Source organism: Peromyscus eremicus, chromosome 19, assembly GCF_949786415.1.
Source record: "Peromyscus eremicus chromosome 19, PerEre_H2_v1, whole genome shotgun sequence".
Lineage (NCBI taxonomy): Eukaryota > Metazoa > Chordata > Mammalia > Rodentia > Cricetidae > Peromyscus > Peromyscus eremicus.
In genome coordinates, this window is record NC_081435.1 from 34719514 (window position 1) to 34740527 (window position 21014).

Here is a 21014-nt window from a genome sequence, read left to right on the forward strand (position 1 = left end):
CATCTATTTTTTACATCCTGGCTGCTGCCTCTCCCCTCAGTCTCCCCTCTCCCAGTCCCTCTCCCCATTCCCCTTCCCACCTCCCAGTCCCCTCCTCTTCCCTCATCATCCAGGAAAGGACAGGTCTCCTATGAGTATCAATAAAACATGGCATATCAAGTTGCAGTAAGATTAAACACCTCCCCATGTGTTAAAGCTAGGCAAGGCGACCCAGTTTGAGGAGTAGAGTCCCAAAAAAGCCAGTAAAAGACTCAGAAACGGCCCCAGTTTCTGCTGTTAGGAGTCCCATAAGAGGACCAAGCTACACAACTGTAACATATATGCAGAGTGCCTAGGTCAGTCTCATGCAGGTTCCCTGGTTGTCGGTTCAGTCTCTGCGAGCCCCTGTGAGCCCAGGTTAGTTGATTCTGTGAGCCTCCAGTAGTGTCCTTGACCCCTCTGGCTCCTACACGCCTTTCTCCTCCTCCACAGGATTCCTGAACACTACCTAATGTTTGGCTGTGGGCCTCTGCATCTGCCTCCATCAGTTGCTGGATGGTGCCTCTCTGATAACAATTGGGCCGGGCACCAATCTGGTCACAGGAGATGGCCAGTTCAGGCTACTTATCTGCTATTGCTGGGAGTCTAAACTGGGGTTCTCCTCATAGGTTCCTGAGAGATTCCCCTGTGCCAGGCTTCCACCCAACCCTGAAATGCCACCCCCACCCCAGCAGTCCCCCTGAGCACTCTTCCCCTCCGTGTCCCACCAACCTGCTGGTCTCAATCACAACTAACTTCTGAGCTCCAGCTAACCAGCATCAACTGCCCCAGTACTGCAAAATGTTGGTCTCTTGTTAATCACGGGTGGCTCTTCAGCCCCAGATGACTGGACTCAAAACTCTGGGATATCAATCATACTAGAGGTCCCAAAGAGGCTGCAGACAAAAGTAAACAAGGAGGGTCAGTGTGAACCGTTTTACCTGTCCCAGAACACCAGCGGCCAGGTTTACACAGAGTGTGAACTCCAACAGGTTAGCAACCGATGTCACCGTCACGGCTGATGTAACCGATTGTAGAATAAGTATAAAGGAAAGTGGGAGTCTGGAGGTAGGGAAGAGAGGGATGGGGGAGCAGTACCCTAAAGTTCTATTGCAGAAGTCTGTGGATAACATTACGTTGTTACACATAAAAACACCATTGACAGCAACAGGGACCAAGTCACATCTGCCACCATGATGGGCTATCAGCCTCTGAACCGTGAGTCAGAATAAATCCTTAACTGGTCTGTTGTCCACTATTTGGTTAGGACAACAGAAAAGAAACAAATTCAAAGAAAATTCTCAGTTGTGACCTATGCTGACTCTCCAAGAGAATCTCACCAAGACAAGCTCAGTCTCCCACAGACCGTAGCCTGGATGTGCTCCCTTCCCTCTCTCTCGTCTCCACTCCCTCGCGTCACTACCCAGAATCACCTCCTCCATCAACTTCTTTCATTCTAATGTCTATTAGAAGGAGGCTGGGCTAAGATAAAAAGGCTCGATTAACTCTAGCTCAGGTTGAGATAAAAAGATTCTGCCAAGTTCAGTTAATAGAACACTATGTCACCAATCAAAGTGGTAAGTACATAGAATTGGGGGAAACGCACACAATGCAACGTCTAGGACAATTGCTTGTCTGTTCTGATCACAACCTCAAACAAAGAAATGAGAATATATGGAAAATCATTGCTGCCTAATTGGGCTGAGGAAGAAAGCTTTTGAAGAGGAAGAAATCCACGTGAAAATGCCAAGGGTTCAACTAAAATGGGTGACATTTACTCACTGTTCTGACTTTTGTGCACAGCGTGGCTCCATTCTTAGTAGGCACAAGTTCTGCTGGTACTGAGATAACACAGCCCTGGGCACTGCCAGGCCTTTCCCAGAGCTGCTTATTTGCTCCCAAAGAGAAGGCTGGGAAACCCCTAGATGACCCCGCTTCTGAGAATGTGCAGCTTCTAGGCTGGAAAAGCCAGAATAGCCAGACCTCACGAAGTCTGAGGGAAGGCTTTACTTATATATGTCAAGATACTCAACCTTGAAAGTTGTTACCCTGAAGAATCCCAGTCTGACATGTGTTCCCAGATGCCGAGGCCACGTGACTGACCTCAACCAGCCATCATCACAGGAAGTGTTCCTTTTTAGTTGGGGAAAACAATTTAGCATATGTCAGAGGCAAAATCATAAGCAGAAAAATTTACTGAATTCACTATGCAGAAACTTAGCACACTTGAGGAATGAAATATATCCTAAGAAGAAAATCAAACATTATAAGCTGGAAACAACACTTGCAATATACATGGCAAGGGTTAAAGATCAGAGTAAGAGGCAGATGTGGAATAATCTTTATTCATAACCACCGCCAGCATATCTGCCGTGAAAGGGGTTGTCAGCTCCAAGCAGACATTTGAAGCTGTGCTGATGGAAGAGGAAGATTTAAATGCTCTACTTGTAACAAGAAGTCAGCATTTATCAATGGCAGTGCAACTACTGGGAGTGTGGAGAAATCCATGAAGACCCACCTCCGCCCTGCCTCCACCCTCTCCACCTCCCACCCCCACCCCTGTAGACATGGTTTCCACACTGAGCAAAGCCAGGGAAGGGAAGTGTCAGTGAGGCTGAGCTGGCAAATATGACGAGATGGAAAACAACTTTCAGTTGGTGACTTGGGCCTCCCTAAAGTTAACCACATCCCAGCAAGGTACAGAGAAAACAGTTAATTTTTTGACGACTCCAGGCAGCAGTATGCTTCCGTTTTTTGAATGGCTTTTTTTTTTTTCCTGGCTTTGTTGTTTGGGGTTTGGGTAAGCTTAGAAATAATAAGAAAATGAAATCTGAAATAACTATTTTGAAAAAAATAAAAACAACAAAGTCTGTACATTTCACTAAGAGCAAAGGAAGCCTTGTACAGAGGTTTCCAACGGATCTCCACTGAAACTCAGCCTTTAACTTGCTCAGACCTCAAAGGCCTTCGGTTTCTAACACAAATAGAAGCACGTATGCTGTTCATTTAGAGCTATTACCTTCAGGACAGAGTGTTTTGAAGTCCCAAGAAGGAACTGAGACAGAAGTGGGCACCCTAAAAGGAGCCGAGAGCTGGGGAAGCCACTGAGCATTTCTAGTCTTTCCAGTGGTGTCCAGGCAGCTGCTCCCCTGGGCTCCCACACCCACAGGGACCTGTGACCAGCCGGGAAGAACTGGCCTGTATTCTAGAGTAGGTGGCATTGCCCCCTGGCCTGGAAGGAAGCCACCTGAGGAGGCCGGCTGAGAACGGACAGTCACAGACAGACGCGAGTTTCCCCCCACTCACTGCCCCAGCCTTCAGACCTTTTGCAGAATTTTACAATTCCACCTCAAAGAAGCTTCCCACAAAGTTGTTTCAATACTAAAAAAGAAGAGGAAGAGGGAGGAGGAAGAAGAGGAAGAGGAGGAGGAGGAAGAAAGAGGAGGAGGAGGAGGAGGAGGAGGAGGAGAAGAAGCATGCCAGCCCCACCCCACTCCCCACACAACAGGTTAATGACCCCCTTTCTATATTCCACCGCAGCAATAGACATGCACATTTTCCTGAAGGGAAAAAAAGCACTTGAAAAACCCTAAGTGTTCGGCACCTTGGGAGAAGAAGATCTTTGGAGAGAGCTCTAAGCCTAGATGTCTATCAACTGATAATGCATAAAGAAAATGTGGAGCATAAACACAATGGAAATTCATTCAGACATGAAGAACAGAGAAACCACGGTGTTCGTAGGTCCCAGTGACCCAGACTCCAACAAATACCGTATGTTTTCTCATAGGGGCCGCTACTACATTCTCATTTTATACATGTGGGTGTGGGAACGGTCATGGAACTAGAAAGGGGTCCATGGGCAGTGCTAAAGAAGAAGAAGGTAGCAGAAGACATGTGACACAAAAGCAGAATGCTGACTACTGGGGAGGAGGAAAGAGGGGGTGCAGGAGGGAGCAGGGGAGACTGTTGGAAGAATTTCACCCTGATGGCAGCACTGCACAGCCTTTGCCTCCCTCCTCAGGAGGTGACAATGACAAACCAAAGTTCACCCTGAGGAACCAATGGGTTTATTAGGGTCACTGACCAAGCATAGGTCTGGGGTTACTGGCAGGAACATGGGTGAACCCCAAACAGCCCCACCAGACAGCCTGTGTCCAGCCTGTGTACTCTAGCGTCTCCCCAGAGTCAAAAACATGGTGGAAATAGAGCAAAATGGCCTGAAAATTGACGGCCAGGGGTGGCTGGATACTCCTTTGAGGGGCCAGTGACCTGCAGCCCACTTCTTCCACGAGGGAGCGAGAGTCAGCAAGCACAGCTGTGGTGATCTTTCACAAGCAAGCAGGCACTGTTAAACTCTAAGATGGGGGCTGACTGGTTCCTGAGGATAGTGCTATGCCATGGGATTCCACAAGGACAAAACCTATAAAGAAGTGCGGTCATGAAATCCACTATTTTTGCGTGCTAAAGTTAAAACCATGCTAAAGTAAAAACCAACTAAAAATTAAGAAAAAAAAAAAAGTACATGGAGTGAGAAAGTAGTCTACGCAAAATCCGTAATTCTAAGTAGAGCATTTCAAGTTCATCAACACACTGCCAAAATTGAAGTTCTCACCTGTCGAGAATATACTTGACAGATCAGTGAAGGCGATTATTAATACATGTCTGTTTTCCCTTTATATGGGAATCAGGTGAGACACAGATGACCAATATTCTTTCCTTCTAGCAGCAGTTTTGTAAATAAGGATAGCTTTGTTAAAAGGTGTATATCATATGTATGTCAATCATCCACGATTAAAAATAAATTTTGATAACCTATGCTAGGGGATAAATTATATGTTTATTCTCTATGTAGATTACATTATAGAATTTTTATCATATAAAGAAACAAAGTTCATGCAGTACAGAAGAGGAAGGGAAAAGTTGTATGCTAGAACCTCGATAAAATATTACTTTTCTAATTTTATAGCACAGCATTTATCAGCTTATATAATTTGTTGTAACTTATTTTCTTGACTACACACACACACACACACACACTTAAACAAAGGCCTCTGTGCTGGCTAGTTTTATGTCAACTTGACACAAGCTGGAGTAATCTGAAAGCAGGGAACCTCCATTGAGAAATGCCTTCATATTATTGTTGGGTTTTTTGGCTCTTTTTGGGGGGAGCCCGCCACCCAGCTCCCAAAAGAATTCACACACAGAGGCTTATTCTTAATTATGAATGCCCCAGCCTTAGCTTGGCTTAGTTTCTTGTCAGCTTTTCTTAACTTATCCCGTCTACCTTTTGCCTCTGGGCTTTTCCCGTTCTCTTCTGTCTTACTCCATGGCTTGCTGTGTGGCTGACTGGCTGACCCTGGAGTCCTCCTCCTTCTCTGGCTCCTCGCTCTCAGATCCCGCTTCCCAGACTTTTCCTTCTATTTATACTCTCTGCCAGCCCTGCCTATCCTTTCTCCTGCCTTGCTATTGGCCAATTCCCTATTAGCCCATCAGGTGTGTTAGACAGGCACAGTAACACAGCTTCACAGAGTTAAACAAATGCAGCATAAACAAAAGTAACACACCTTAAAATAATAGTCTACTACAGCTCCTAAGATCAGGTTGTTGGCAAACCTATAGGGCATTTTCTTAATTAATGATTGATTGGTGGAGAGGACCAGATCACTGTGGGCGGTGCTACCCCTGGGCTGGTGGTCTTGGATGCTGTAAGAAAACAAGCTAGGCAAGCCATGAGGATCAAGTCAGTAAGTCGCACCCCTCCATCAGCTTCTGCCTCCAGGTTCCTGCCCTGCTTGAGTTCATGCCCTCACTCCCCTCAGTGATGGACTGTTACCTGGAAGTGTAAGCTCAAACCAACCCTGTCCTCCCCAGGTTGTTCATGGTGTTTCATCACAGCAATGGTAATTAAATCAGCCTCCCTACCCTCAATATAATTGTACTATAACAGATAGAGGCCAACAAACAAGGAACTAACTCAGAGTTGACTATGTTCAAGACATGGTGGAAGGAAGGAAAATAGAAAGAAATAAGTAGCTAAAGCTCTTCAGGGGCGTAGTACAGGAGTAAGAGTCAGAAGTAGAGAGGGATTGAAGAAGAAAATATAAGGCAAAGGAGAAATGGTAAGGAAAAGGTTATTGGCATGGTCCATGGCTATCACATCTTCCAGAGATTTCCATGAAGCACATGCATGAGCTGGGACTTAGAAAAGGAAACAAAGCATTCAGATAGACCTGGAACTCTACACTCGCTCCAGAACCAGCTTCCCTTACACTCTGCTCTTGTGTACATGAGAAAGGGCGGTTGACCAAGGACAGTGCTTTAATTAGCTACAGCACAGGCTTTTACATTTGTTACTACGGTCCTTGCAGTTGGTATCTAGTTTGCTTGCTTTTTTTTTTTTTTTAAATCAAAATCTTTCAGAGCTGCCCAGTAACAGCAGACATTCAACCCAAGAATATTTAATTCATGGTGCTGTCCTCAGCAACAGGCACCTATGGGTACCCGTGCCTCAGCTGGTACAGTGAGAAGGATGGGGAGGGGTTTCATTACCAGAATACCCAAGAGACCCAAACAGATTCTTCAAAATGGCGGGATTGCTAATATATATTGTATCTGGTATTTATTGACTCCCAGGCCCAAATCCACCCTTTGTTGGACTCACAAGGAATTTATTTTTCTTTTGCTAACTGGCACAATGATACACTTATTAGGGTGCATAGGATGGACACCAGAAAAGAAAGAGGAAGAAGGAGTTTCTTCTGGTGCACTCCTCTCCCAAGTCTTCCGACTACTCAATCTCCATGACTCACAGCTTACACCACAGGGTGGGCAGCAGTGGGCAGCCTGCAGTCCCCAGTAGCTCCCTGTGGGTGCTTTTCCACCCCGAAGGCAGAACGCCTCAGTCTACACAGTTTCAACTGTGAACTCTCTGCACTTTCTGCTTCTCTGAGGGGGCTAGGACTGGACACTCTCCAGGAGGTTTGAATCTCAGTGAAGAGACCCGACAGGGATCCGGATGTGGGTTGGTGGGTATTTCTTTGAAAGTCTCTTCTTCCTTGCTAGTTCTTGGGCTTTCTCAGGCCCCAGGTGGTGGCTGTTCTTTGCAAATGCTATTCCTTAAAGTTGTCTTTACCTCTTAGTAACCAGGTCCCAGCTACTTCCTGGTAATAGTTAATGCTTTAACTTTAACTTTCTAACTGACTGCTCTTTACTTCCTGGTTGGGCCAACAAGTACTCCAGGGAAGCAATTTGAACACACTTCCTCTCCCTGATAACAAAACCTTAAAAAGCCTTTGGCCTGGCAGGCAGGACCAATTCACACATTTGTTGAATTTAAAAGCCAAACCCAATTATTCTGACACTGTATACAGCACTTAACACCTGTGACATTTAAGACAAGAGAAATAAAAAGTATATGAAGATTGTGATCCAGGAAAGACAGTAGAATCTACCTCCTCTTGGCAAGACCCACACAGATAAAATAAGGAACCACTTACTCCCTGAAAGAAACCTCGGTGAGCTTCTCTGAAAGGCCGGCTACTCAGAAGTTGCCAGCCCCCCACCTCACTTAAAGGCACAGTCTCAAGCGGTAATCGAAAGGTAAATAGTTATTTGTGGTCATGAGTTTATCTAACAGTAATAATACCATTAGCTCTTTTCAGATCCCACAAGTCTCCGGGACCAGTGTTAGAAACTTTATTTTACTCAGTTTTGACTTCGGGGTGCTCCCAGCTAGGTCACTTTTCAGCACTAGGGGGCAATATCCTCATTCAGAACTTACTCTCCACTGACACGCATAAATATTTCTTAGTCTTATATCCTTCCCAATTAGAAGATTAGCCCAAGTCAAAAGAAGAAATTAAGTGTCATCCAGAATTCATTTGGGAGCCACAGAGGACGGTTCTCCACTAGTTTGCGTTCTTATTTTCACTTGGGCCGTTAGAGCTTTGAAGTTCCAATGTGAATGATTCTTGAAAGAAAGCCCAAGTTTCCCAGCAGTCTCTGCTGTTCTTCACCTATCAACTAATCATCAGAAAAGAAAAAAAAAGAAAGAAAGAAAGAAAAAAAATTCCACTTTTATGTTCAAGAGTGGGTTTCAGGTTTATGGGTACAGTCAATGTGGGCTCAATTCCCAGCACAGAAAGGGGGAAAGTAAAATAAGAAAAGCAGAGTGAATTTTACCCCAACATTATGAACTTCAAAGCGAGGAGCCCCATTCCTGGCATTTCTGTCCGTGGCTGATCACAGTGTGGTCCTACAGTACGGGAGGAAGGACTCCTAGTTTGCCCTTTGTTGTATCCGTGAAACAAGAGCCGCTTACAAGAGGAAAGTGTTTGCCTGGTTTGCAGGTCACAGTCTATCTACCGTGAAGAGAAAAGTCAGAGTGGGAACTTAAGGCAGAACGGAAGCAAATACCATGGAGGAAGACTTCTGACTGGCTAGCTCCCTGGCTGATGCTCAGCTACCTTTCATATACAGCCCAGGCCCAATAGCCTAGGGATGGTATCACCCATGGTGGGCTGGGCACTCTTATACTAATTAACAATAAAATGTGCCACTTATATGCCAATCTGATGCAGACAGTTCTTCAGTTGAGACTCCCTCAAGTCAACAACCAAGATTAGGCATCACAAAGAGAAGACTTGGCTAATTAAGCGTCGATGGGGAACAAAGTCCTGGTTTGCCAGTGTTAGGTGATGCATAATCTCATTTTATCAGAGTGATCAGGTCAATCCAGGTTGGAGCATGTTATGTTCTTAGTTGAAAAGATCAGAGGAGTCCTCAGATCACCATCAGAACACCCTGCCCCATCACATCTTGTTCTGTTAACCCTGAAACATACATGCTTCACCAGGCAAGGAATAGGAACCAATGACACAGGGACAGTCCAGAAGCTGAGGAAAGTGACCTTGGGAAGGAACTGATTAGATCTATCTCAAAAACCAGAAATGAAGATTTCCAACACATTGCTTTAACCAGTGAAGCTATAATAAAGGCTCAACAATAATATGAAAAGCTAGACCCCTCCAACAGAATGAACTGAGTCTCTATTTCCACCTAAGCCCCTTAGCTGATTCCCAGTATACATCCTGTCTTCCAAGTGGCTAAGAATTGGATTCTATGTGCTGGCAATGACGTTGCCCATTTGTCAACTTGCCAACACTGAGGCTGCTGAATGGCTCTGCATTGCATTTACCACACAGCAGTCAGCTCTGTACAGTGAGGTGGAGTCCAAACCTTCTCAGCCCAGAAGAGGTGGAGTCATCGTCTCCTGATGCTGTTTCTGTGTCCAGCCAGTCTCCTCCTCTAGCAGGAGGAAGGTGCCTTTTACAGTTCACACAAAGGCACCGAAGGTGAGCTCTGGCAGGAAAAATGCCTTTTGGTGGTGTGTCTTATTTAATCCCTGCATCGGTCTGAGGGAACACCAATGAGTCTCATTCCACAGTTCTGTTTCCTGTGTCACACATATTGTAAGTGGAAAAGGAAGAAACTGAACCCACAGCTCTGTTCAGAGCCACAACCAAGAGATCTGGTACAAACAAGTGAAAAGCTCTGTGGTCATGTTTCAGTTTCCTTTCCTGTTACTGTGACAAAATGCTCTGACAAAAGCAACTTAAGGGAGAATGGGTTTGTTTGGCTCACAATTCCAAGTTACAGCCCTTCATAGCTAGGGAGTTGTGGTGGCAGGACATCAAGAGAACACATTACATCCACAGTCAAGGGCAGAAAGCAATGAATTAATGCCTTCTACCGCTCAGCTTCCCCCTCCATTTTTTACAGCCCAGGAGCTCCACCCAGGGAATGGCCCCACCCACAATTAAGACTGACCTTCACACATCAACAACATAATCCAGACAATCCCCCACAGACACTCTCCAAGGCTAACCTCAGATCATCCCACACAGGTGTGCCCAGAGCTTTGCCTCCTGGCTGTTGATAATCAACACCTACCACCACACTGACCAACGTCACAGAGAAGAGTTGCCATGTGATTTTTTTCAAAGTCCCCAGTGTGCCTTCTTCTCTCCCCATGCTCCAAAGGAAGTGTATAAAAGGAGACCAAACAAACTAGAAATCTGCACATTAGCTATTTCATTATGTGAAATACCACCCACATAAAAACACATAAAACAAATTATATTGTATAATAAAGTCCCCACATAGGTCAAGAGATTACCCTCACCCCAGAAGACAGGACACCTCATCCGTAGGGCCTGCCCAGCCACAACCTCCCCATTCTTCCTAGAGATAACCCTATTCTGACCTTCATGCTAATGCTGTTTAAAAATATTTATATTCCCACATATTTAACCTTAAACAGTATAACTATGGTCATTGAATTAATATTTCTTGAGCATTTAATAAGTACTCAGAAAACAACAATAATGATAACATAAAGATCTTTCCCTTCATGAGATTTACATTCTAGCAAATTTTTATTTTGTCCTTTTCTGGGACCTGACTAATTAACATACAGACATTTAACACTTTACTTCTTCCATTCAACATAGTGAGACCCATATGTGTTGTTGCATGGAGTTGCAGTTTGTTTCTCTCTATAAATGTTTCAGGGCTTATTTTTTTATTCTGTTTCTGATGGACTCTATGTTATTTCTCAGTCGGGACTATGAGCTTTCTCATACAAGTATTCAGAAGCATGTGAGCATAAACTTTCTGAAATGTACACCTATGAGTAGAATTATTGGGTCATTAGGGATGCACCTTTTCAAATTACTAGATTACAGACTATTTTCCCAAAATGGTTGTAGTAATCCACAGTCCCATGAGCAAAGATGAGTTTCCATTGATCTGTGTCCTTGCAAGCTCTTAGCAATGACAGACATCAAAGTGGTCAATATTGTTTCTTTGATTTGTCTTTGAACTTGTGTTGGTCTTTGGGATTTTCTTTCGTGATGTACCTATTCATGTCTTTTGCTCCTTACTCTATAGGGCAACTTATGTTTACAGCTTTGATACAAGCTAAACAAAATGTCTATACAAGCCAGAAAAAAACAACTCCATCTCATCAGCAATACAGTTCTTGACTGACATGTTTAATAAATATTTTTGTGGCATAATTATCCTTGTATTCTTGGGTCTTATCAATGAGTTGGATGGCAAGAAGTGAAGTCATTCAAGCTTGATGATGCCACGTTGAGTGACTGTTCAGCAATGTTTATTTGAAAACAAAAATGGTCCCAAATATTTCCAAGCAATAAGTGCTTGGGTTTTCACTCCCCCACTTAGTAACTGAGAAGGAAGTAGTCTATGAATCCTGGCCACTGTTGCGTATAGAATCTACACTAAAGGAATAAAAGACTTCCAGAGACTTCTTACCACTCTACCCATGGAACAAGATAATAGTTCTGAGGCTGCTTATTCTTGTATCGTGGTTTTAGAGACATCTGAAACTTACCAGATAATAAGAGCTGCAATCAGAAAATCAGAGTGTATTCCAAAAAGATTAGTGCATGTAAATTCTATGTAGTCTTTATCTCTAGTTTATTTACTGCAAATACATTCACACATGTGGAATAATACTGGTTTTCAATCCAAAGGAACTAATTTTAAATCTCTTAAAACCTTTTAGGAAGGCAGATGACTAGGCATTTTAAATGAGAGTCGCCATTTTTAAAACCTGTGATTGACACTGCTAACTGAGTTTAGTCTTCTACTAATCCATTTAAATGTGCTAACAGGGCTCAAACGAAGCTTCTGAGTACCGATGTGAGAAGTGCTTCTTTGGAACTCCTCCAAGAATGTGCTGAAGTGTATGGGACTGTCATGTGTTGAATTGTTGTTTCCCAAAAATATGGCATCCTAACGTCCAGAGAATGTGCCATATTTGGGAATTCAAGACTAAAGGTCATTAGGGTAGGCCCTAATCACTGACTGTTGTCCCTATAAAAGGGGACACTTTGAGCTCAGGGATACGCACAGAATACAATGCACACACTTGAAGAAAATGGCCATGCTGCCACAACTATAGAACACCCGGGGCTGCCAGGGGGTGGAAGGGGGTGGAAGGTGCAAAGAAGAGTTCTTTCCCTAGAGACTTCAGAGCACAAGGGCCTGCTGACACTCTGATTTTAACAGATTTCTGTTCTAAGTCACCTCACTTGTTACTTTATCACAACAGCTCTGGGAAATTAAGATAGGGATTTGAGACTTTGGGAAGACTGAGAAAGGAAGTGATTACTGGTAGAGTAGGGAGGAGACTGGTATGAATGCACTTCTACAGTATCTTTCCTGGACACAAGAGACGACAATTCTGGAGCCGGGCAACAAAACATGGCAAAAGTTGGAGAGAGGTCCACTCTAGCTGCATGAGCCATATGCACCACGGTGCTGGTGCAATCTAGAAGCATTTTTTCCGAGAGCCACTGAGAAAAGAGGTGGTTGAAGAAAGTAGAGGAAGCAGACAACCTAACCTGACCCTGAGGCCAGATCAGACACATCAGATGCTGCTGGGACCCCAGTTCAAGACACAGAGTTATTATCATTTGATTATAAATGTTGCATCACAAGCTGATCTGGCCAGGTATTGACTGAGCACCCATACACATTAGACATGATGGCAGGCAAGCTACCAAGAAAATGCACATCAAAAGGCAGCCCCTGGATCATTGTTACTAAAAGCAAGCTAATGATGTAAGGGCAGCCTTTTCTCATCCAATCTAAGAGAATGATGTAGCTCTATGATCAAACTGTTAATAGTCGCCGGGCGGTGGTGGTGGCGCACGCCTTTAATCCCAGCACTTGGGAGGCAGAGCCAGGTGGATCTCTGTGAGTTCGAGGCCAGCCTGGACTACCAAGTGAGTTCCAGGAAAGGCGCAAAACTACACAGAGAAACCCTGTCTCGAAAAAAAAAAAAAAAAAAAAGTCAAAAAACTGTTAATAGTCAAGGGGTGTAGTTCCATGTGCACAAGGTGAGTTCAATCTACTACACTGAAGCAAACATACCAAAATAAATAACCTGTTAAATTACCAGGAAACCTCCCCCTTTTTTTTTTTACTTCAAGTATATTCTATATTAATAGAATTCAAAAAAACAAAAGGGGAAATAAGTATTTCCCCAACCTAGCAAGATCAGAGGAAATGCTCGTTATAGAAGGGGACTAGGGATAAATTCCATCTGGTGAGAGATAAAAACTCATGGGCGTATAAGGAAGCTGCTGCCCTGTGCCCTCGGGGTATAACTCAGCAGAGTGCTCACCTAGTAAGAAGCCCTGGCTTTATCTCGGGCACTGTATAAATCATGTGTGATGACAGGTACCACTTGGGAGGTAGAGACAAGAGTAGTTAAAGGTCCTCTGTAGCTACACACCAAGTTTGAGATCAGGCTGGAATACTGGAGACCCTGTCCCAAGCTGGGGCCAGAGACACTGGTAACTTTGTGAAATGTATTCCCAGTTTTTGGAGGTGGGAAAAGTTAACATTTGTTGTGTTCTCATATGCCTCTTAGCTATTAATTTCTATAATCCACAAGAACTCTGCAAGTTCATAGGTATTTTATTTTCCTTTTTACAGATGAAAAAAAAAAATGTTCTGAGAGGTCAGAGCTTCCAGAAGGTTACTCCTTAGTATAAAGAAGAGGTGTGGTTTGAGCACAAATATATCCATCCAGTTCTTTCCATGTACAGGAAGGAGTCTGTAGACGGTGGATCTCAAAGCATGCCGAATGAGAACCCAGCTGGCACCAAGCCAGAATGCAAATGACATTGACATGGGACCTCACCATTACTCTCTCTGTCTTCTCAGCCTTTCAGAAGTGAGACGGCGGACCGTTGACAACTTGCTGGCACCATTTGATGAGCTGCTGAGGACACTGAAAGGACCCTCTGTCAATATTACCTCTTCAGCCACTTGTCCTACTCGTAAGATTTTTTTTTTTTTTTTTTTTTTTTTTTTTTTGGTTTTTCGAGGCAGGGTTTCTCTGTGTAGCTTTGTGCCTTTCCTGGGACTCACTTGGTAGCCCAGGCTGGCCTCGAACTCACAGAGATCCGCCTGGCTCTGCCTCCCGAGTGCTGGGACTAAAGGCGTGCGCCACCACCGCCCGGCTCTCGTAAGATTTTTAACAGCTCTTCTTTCTGAATGAATTGCCTGGTTGGGAAGAGCATCTGGCGTGCAGAAGCTTCATTTTCAGTTACTCGTAAGACACCCAAAAGGAGGTGGCTGTGTCAGTAGGTTTGGGGATCTGAGGGGTCAATACTGCAGTCAACACACTGTGGAATCACTGGCACGTGAGTACTTACCAAAGTCATGTACAAAGAGACCGTCTAAGAAGTTAGAGTAATTTGAGAGTTAGGGCTCCACAGTGCTGGCAGTACTAGCCAGTTAATACCCAGAATCCTCTATAAAACCTCCAAAGCAAAGCCAGATGGTCTAAGATACTCAAACTTCTCTCCATGTCATATGAGAAAAAAAAATGTAACAATCTACATTGTTACTATGTAGTCTTCCTCATGTTTATGAGACTTGATCATTAAATAACGTAAGATGAATTGCTAAATGGCCTTATTAATAAAAAACCTGGAGCCAGATATAGGGGTAAAAACTAAGAGATCGGGGAAGCAGAAAGAAGCCAGCCACATTCTTACTGCTAGAAATACTCAGCCAAAGAGAGAGCTACTTCGTGTATACCCACACCTATGTGCCTTTCTGTCCCTGTCATCTGACTTCCTCTCTCCACCCAGCTACATCACTTCCTCTTCCTGCCCAGCTCTGTCACTTCCTGTCTGTCTGTACAGACCTCCAGACCTTGATGGTTAACTAGTGTTGGAATTAAAGGCATGTGCCACCATACCTGGCTCGGTTCCCAGTGTGGCCTTGAACTCAGGAGATCTGGATGAATCTCTACCTCCGGAATGCTAGGATTAAAGGCGTGTGCCACCACCGCCTGACCTCTATGTTTACTACAGTGGCTGGCTTTTCCTTCTGATCCTCAGATAAACTTTATTAGGATGCACAAATAAAATATCACCACAAAATAGTTTCTTTTATTAGCACCCCACTGGTGAGGCAGCTTCACTTCAGGGAAAGTAAGAACCTTCACTCTACTTGGTTTTAAAGCTCCCACCCCTGCTGCTAACGCTAATTAGATCCCTCAGATGTCTAACCTCGAGTCAACATCAACCAAATGCCAAAGTTTGCCTCATGTTTTTATTTACAAAGAATAATCCAGATTGGAAAGACATAGAAATGTCACTGAGGAAACACACACACACACAGAGAGAGAGAGAGAGAGAGAGAGAGAGAGAGAGAGAGAGAGAGAGAGAGACATATGAGAAAAAAATTTTTAAAGAGAATATTGTTACAAAAATGGCCCTAAAGAATAAATGTCAACCTCGTGGATTTTCATAATCTCACAATAACAAATAAAAATCATTAACTAGATCTAGATGAATGTATTTCATTCCTAATATAGAATATGAAATAATTTAAGTAATTGAATTGAACCTTACCATTTACCTCTATCAGCCAAATTCTTTGAACTGTATTCAAAGTAATTTTTTGTTGTTTTTGAGATAGGATTTCTCTGTGTAGCCCTGGCTGTCCTTGAACTCCCTCTGTAGACCAGGCTGGCCTCTTAACTCAGAGAGTTTCCTGTCTCTGCCTCCTGAGTACTGGGATTAAAGGCATGTGCCACCCTGCCCAGCTTTGTTCAAGGTAATTTTTAAAATCAGTTTATAACACCTCCAAATAAGACTATATATAAGTGGAAGATGGATGTATGAAAGAAAAGAAAGTTTGGGATGGAAGAGGAAGAGGAAACATGCACAGGAATGGGACCTTGCAAAGCATAACTTGCCTCTGCCCCTACTTGCCCTCCTTGCCAGGCCAGTGAGAAGGTTGGCACCACTACCACCTGGTACAGTCTGCGATGTGACTGGGCACTTATTTTAACAGCTGGTGAGTTCAGCCAAGTGACCTGGCCAGATGGGAATTTTTGCTGATGTATTTCATAATTAGGTGGTGACAGTGATTGAGGGGATGTTGAGAATTTCCACATCTTGTGAAAGGTAAAACCTCATGATTTCTTTCTCAACTCCACAGCATTCCCTTCCTTAAAGTCTTAATTTTTACTTTTGTCAGGGGGAAAAGAAAGAAAGTCAATATATCCTATCCTGGAGACCTTTCCAGTTCCATAAAGAGCCTTTGAAAGCATAAAATAATTTTAGCTCTCAAGCTGCATATCAACTAAGTATGTATCGGTTAAACCAGCTTTGGAGGATGTGTCTAAGAATTCTGGAAAGAATCTATTGTGTGTAGTCAGAAGTCATATGGCAGGCTTCTTGCTAGCTAGCTCTTATATCAGAAATTCACCCATTTCTATTGATCTATATGTCGCCAGGTGTTCCACGGCTTTACCAGTCTGCTGGCATCTTGCTCCTTGGGCGGCTGGCCGGCGTCTCATCTTTTCTGCCTTTCTTCTTCCTGTCTATCTGCTTGCATTTCCTGCCTGCCTCTGAGCTGCCTTGCCATAGGCCAATGCAGCATTATCTACGAACCAGTCAGAGCCACACATATTCACAGCATACAGAAAGACATCCCACAGCAATTGTGGTTCTTGGTTGAATTAAAACTAGTGATTAAAAAAAAAAAAGGAATGATAGAAGTGATCCCGAATGGAACTTAAATGAGACTATGCACACATTTGAAAATTTTGAGGACCTGCCACTCAGGCCAGGATGTCTTCCTGACAGCCTGGGCCCTCAAGGCCTGCCCAATGCCTTGTGGCAAGTGACTCCTAACTGATGAGCAAATATATGGTGGAGAAATGGGAGAGAAAAAGAAGCACAATGGTTCATGTGCTGTGGAAGGAGGCAGACCAGGAGAAATGAGGACGGTGCGGAGTAGGATGATGTAGGATGATGCTTGCCACCCGAGGTCGTGGTGACATCCAGGCCCCAGCTGCTGCCGAGGTCCATGGTCCTACCACATCCAGAGTCTATGTGGATATCCATGGTCCATGTTGCCATCAAAGGACACAAGGATCCCAGTGCCTGGGCTGCCACCTGTGGCCATGTAGGTGTCCAAGGGTCGCCCCCAGATCCATGCTGATCTGGTTGACCTGTGCTGCCACCTGGGGCCATAATGTCATCCAGGCCTCAGCTGCTGCCCAGGGCCATGTCTGGTTCCATGACCCTACAGCAGCCAGGGTCTACGTAAACGTCCACGGCACATGTTGCCACCAAAGGCCACACAGAAGCCTGGGATCTGGGCTGCAATCTGTGGCCTTGTTGGTGTCCAAGAGCTGTGCTGCCACCAGAGCCACATTGGTCTGGATGGCCTGTGCTGTCACCTGGGACCATGGGGTCATCTGGGCTTGGGCTGCTGCCAAGAGCCTTGTCTGGGTCCACAGCCCTATAGTGCAATCAGGGTCTGGGTTCACGTACATGGGCCACCAAGGGCCATGTGGATATCCAGGGTCAAGTCAGCCGCCTGAGTCCATGTTGGTGTCCAAGGGCCATGCTGCAGCTGGGGACAGATCTGAGTAGCCTACGTTGCTACCCAATGCCATGATGATGTCCGGGCCAAGGCTGCAGCTGAGGGCCTGTTTGGGTCTATGGCCCTACTGCAGCCAGGGTCTGTGTTGATGTCTGAGGTTCCTGTTACCCTCGAAGGTCATGTGGATGACTGAGGTCCAGGGCCATTTTAGTGTCCAAGGGCTAAGCTGCTGCTGGGGCCTATGCCGAGCTAAGTGGCCTGCACTGCCTCCTGGAGCCGGGATGTTGTCTGGGCCCAAGTTTCTGCCAATGGCCAGGTCTGGGTCCGTGGTCTAGCTGGAGCTGGGGTCTGTGTTGATGTCTGTGACTTGTGTCACCTCAGGGAGCCATAGGAGCCATGCCTGATGAAATCAGAGGGCCATGCTGAGCTGGCCCTGCCCTCTGCTAGCCTTAGGAAAACTGGCCCTGACTCTCAAGGGACACTGCAGAGAGTTGGTCTTGCCCTCATGGGAGAGCTGGCCCCTGCACTCAGGAAAGATGGCCCCATCCCTCACTACAGGTGAGGGAGAACTGTCCCAGATGGCATGGGCATAGGGGAGCCGGCTCTGCCCCCTCACCTGAGGGAGGTGGCCCAGTGGTCTGGACTGACAGGCTCAGCTACCACCCAGGCCCACAGCCGGCTCTTGGGTTGGCCTACCCTAACATCTACCCCATCTAGGACCTGCTGGAGCTCATGAAGGGACTGGTCCTGTAGAATGATACCCAAAGGATCTCCATGATTCAGGGCAGCCACCTGATATCCCAGAGGAGTTTCTGTGAGGATCCAGTGATGATGGTGTACCAGAAACCAGAAGCCTTGAACCAGACCAATGACTCATTGTAATGAACATTTGCTAGTAAGGCTGATTTGACAAAAGGGTCTATGGCGGCTCCCAGTGCCACCAGGACAAATGAAGAGGTGGGAATGATGGAGGAGTGAAGAGGTTTTTTTGTTTCGTTTTGTTCTTGTTTTTGTTTGCTTGCTTGCTTGGTTTTGTTTGTTTTTATTTTCTTTGGGAGGGGTGCTGTAGGGACAAGGTGAGGAAATGGGGGTACTGGGAGGTGAGTGGAATTGGGGTGAATGATGTGAAATTCCCAAAGAATCAATACAGAAATTATCTTTAAAAAAAGAAGAAAATATTGAGCTGGAGATGTCGCTAAATGGCAGTGTGTTTGCCTGGCTTGCACAAGTTCATGGCTTCAATGCCCAGCACCATGGAAAAAAAGAACACCTTTAAGTAATTTATAATTTATGGTTAAGGAAGAGTGTAATAGAATAAGCCAACAATAAATAGTCTGCTCTGGTGACTCAGCTACAAATGCATATCCATCTCCACTAATGACTAGACAAAGTGCTACTGGGAATAAATCCTGCACATTGAAGGCAGTGGAGTTCTTTGCTGGGATCTAAAAACTCCCTGATTTGAGAATTGCTCATCTAGATGGAACATGCTGAGTAGCTGTGTTTTGGAGAAGAGAATGGTTCCTCTGTGGAGGTATAGAAGGAAAGCTGACAATGTGTATTTGGCTGCAGTTAAAACTTAGCAAATGCAGCTGAAGGGGGAAATAGCCTTGAAGTAGACCTTGTGATCTTTACAAGGAAGGTCAAACTTGGCACTTCAAGAAGTTTTGAATTGCCTTGTGCTTTGAGCAAAGATTTGATTCTCCCAATGTATCCAATATGGAAGAAAGTTGGGACGTTCCAAGTTTAGTGTAGGGATTACAGGGCACCTGGCTATTTAAAATAAGAACTTGAATGAAAAAAAATAAGGAAAGGACATGGCTGCTCCTAGGTATGGTGGAGGAGAAAGTTTATTATAGACATGTGGGAGAGCATAGTCAGAGGCAGGGACATCTGGGAGAGTCCACAGTGGACATGACCAGGCTGAGCTGGGCCATAATGTGAGAGGAGGAAGGTGAGGGGGAGGAAGGAGGAGGGGAGAGATGGGAAAGAGGTGCAGCAGCCAGGAGGCCAAAGGTACAACGGGAGTTGGGGGGAGGGGAGTAACCAAAATGTCTGGATTATACAGGGAGGAGCCTCTGGGGGAGGGGCAGCTCAGCCCCTGGCCTGGAGAACTCAGGATAGAGGGCAGGATATGCCAGCCATACTATGTAACAGGTACGGACTGGGGGTTACTGGGAGAACCTGGAGGCCTGGTCCAATTTGATATGTTAAATAGGCACCTCAGCCATTTGTCCTGGGTTTGAAACTTAGTGGGACTCAGCTCAGGTCTTCTACCATGTGTGTTTGCTTGGCTCTGACTCTTCTCCATGAACTAGAGTGGGTTATTTGCAACATATATCCACAATTGGCTGAAAGAGTTATCTGGTAGGATTAATCATTTCAAAAGCCTATTTTGTTAAGAGTCCATTCCGGGCTTTACGCTAAATGCTTTATGTAGATACTATTTTAATTCTGGTAGCAATCTACAAGACGTGTGTCAGTTGTCCATCTTAAAGAACAGAAGGTTGAGAGTCATTGAAACCAGCTTTCAATGAGCTCTCCAGGTGACCCGAGTGCTCTGGGAACACCGTGCTGCAGAACGTGACACATCTCATTAACTAGGCCCTCAATAGGTGTCACAAGCCACTAGGTTTCCTCTACATCCTTTCCTTTCACACTACATGAGCTTCTTACCAGTTCTGTAATAACAAATACACCAGAACCCTCCCATCCTGATTTTCCAGAAAACAGATCGAGTGGTTTTCTTGTTTATTTGTTTTTGTTTGTTTGTTGACATACTAAATTAACCTCAAATTAATTATTAATTCAACTCTCCGATGGAGAGTGGATGAGCAGGCATTATGGAAAAGCTCAGTCCTCGTCTATGAAAACCAGCTACAGGTTGAATCAGAAGACAGAGACAGGTAGATCCAGGATTGCTCAAGGTTCTGTTTATTAAAATGTTATGGACAGACGCATGTCCTAGGTGGTAGCAAGTGGGTCTCTACACTCCAGGTTTAGGAGGAAGATATTTATGGTAAACAAGACAAAGGTGAGTGGAAGCTAAACAGTTAAAAACTAGTCTAGAGTCAGCTAGATGGCTCTGAGGGTTAAGGTACTTGCTGCCAATCTGGAGATCAGACTCCCCACAGCTTATCATCTGACTTACACACACACACACACACACACACACACACACACACACACACACACAAAAAAAAAAAAAAAAAAAAAAAAGAAGAAGAAAAGTTTGGCCATCAGTTGTAGGTGGAGTTTTCCATCTAGACCTCCAGTTCTGTCCTGCCTGCGCTCCCCAAATAACCAACACAGAGCTCAGGCTTATGACTAACTAGCTCTTACAACTTAAATTAACCCATTTCTATTCATCTGTGTGCTGCCCCAAGGCTCATTTACCTCATCTATGAACTTTTCATCGAGACTCCTGACTCCGCCCTCCTTCCCAGCATTCTCTCTGCCCCTAAGACCCTGCCTAGTCATTGGCCAATAGACTTTTTATTAACAATAGGAGCAATACATATTTACAGTGTACAAAGATTGCTCCA